This window comes from Etheostoma spectabile, chromosome 3 (genome assembly GCF_008692095.1).
Source record: "Etheostoma spectabile isolate EspeVRDwgs_2016 chromosome 3, UIUC_Espe_1.0, whole genome shotgun sequence".
Taxonomy (NCBI): Eukaryota; Metazoa; Chordata; class Actinopteri; order Perciformes; family Percidae; genus Etheostoma; species Etheostoma spectabile.
Window position 1 is genome coordinate 23,463,934 of NC_045735.1, and position 450 is coordinate 23,464,383.

The 450-nt window shown below is 36.9% G+C and overlaps 1 protein-coding gene across 3 annotated transcripts in view; it reads left to right on the forward strand.

Moving 5' to 3' along the window:
- Window positions 1-450, forward strand: part of fchsd2 (FCH and double SH3 domains 2) — a 61,707-nt gene that overhangs the window by 19,823 nt on the left and 41,434 nt on the right. The window lies entirely within an intron of this gene.

The window sequence follows — 450 nt, forward strand, 5'->3', positions numbered from 1 at the left end:
GAGATCCTGGGTTCGAATCCCAGCAGTGCCTTTTCACACAGTGCTGTTTACAGAAGTTGTTCTGAGTTTTCGAAAGAGGTGCTTCTAGAATAGCAGTACTCAGTTCTACTGTGCTTAATTGGTGTCTCTGCATCATATGATTTGTAAATCACAATGTTTGACTGTGATTTATTGTTAGGATGAGAATACACAGGACAACTCAGGGACACAGTCAGCTTTGCTGTATTGAATTTAGAATAGTGCTGGGTGATGTAGGAAATCACATAATACAATCTTTTTGACCAAATACATTGATATTGTGGCGATATTGTAGGGTTGACTATTGGTACTTTCACAAAATATTTACACAATGAGATTTTTGATGAAATAATCATCAACAACAATGGATATAATGCCCAAGTGGGTAAAGGCAAATAAAAGAACAGCTAGAACAGTCTGGTAAGTTCAGAA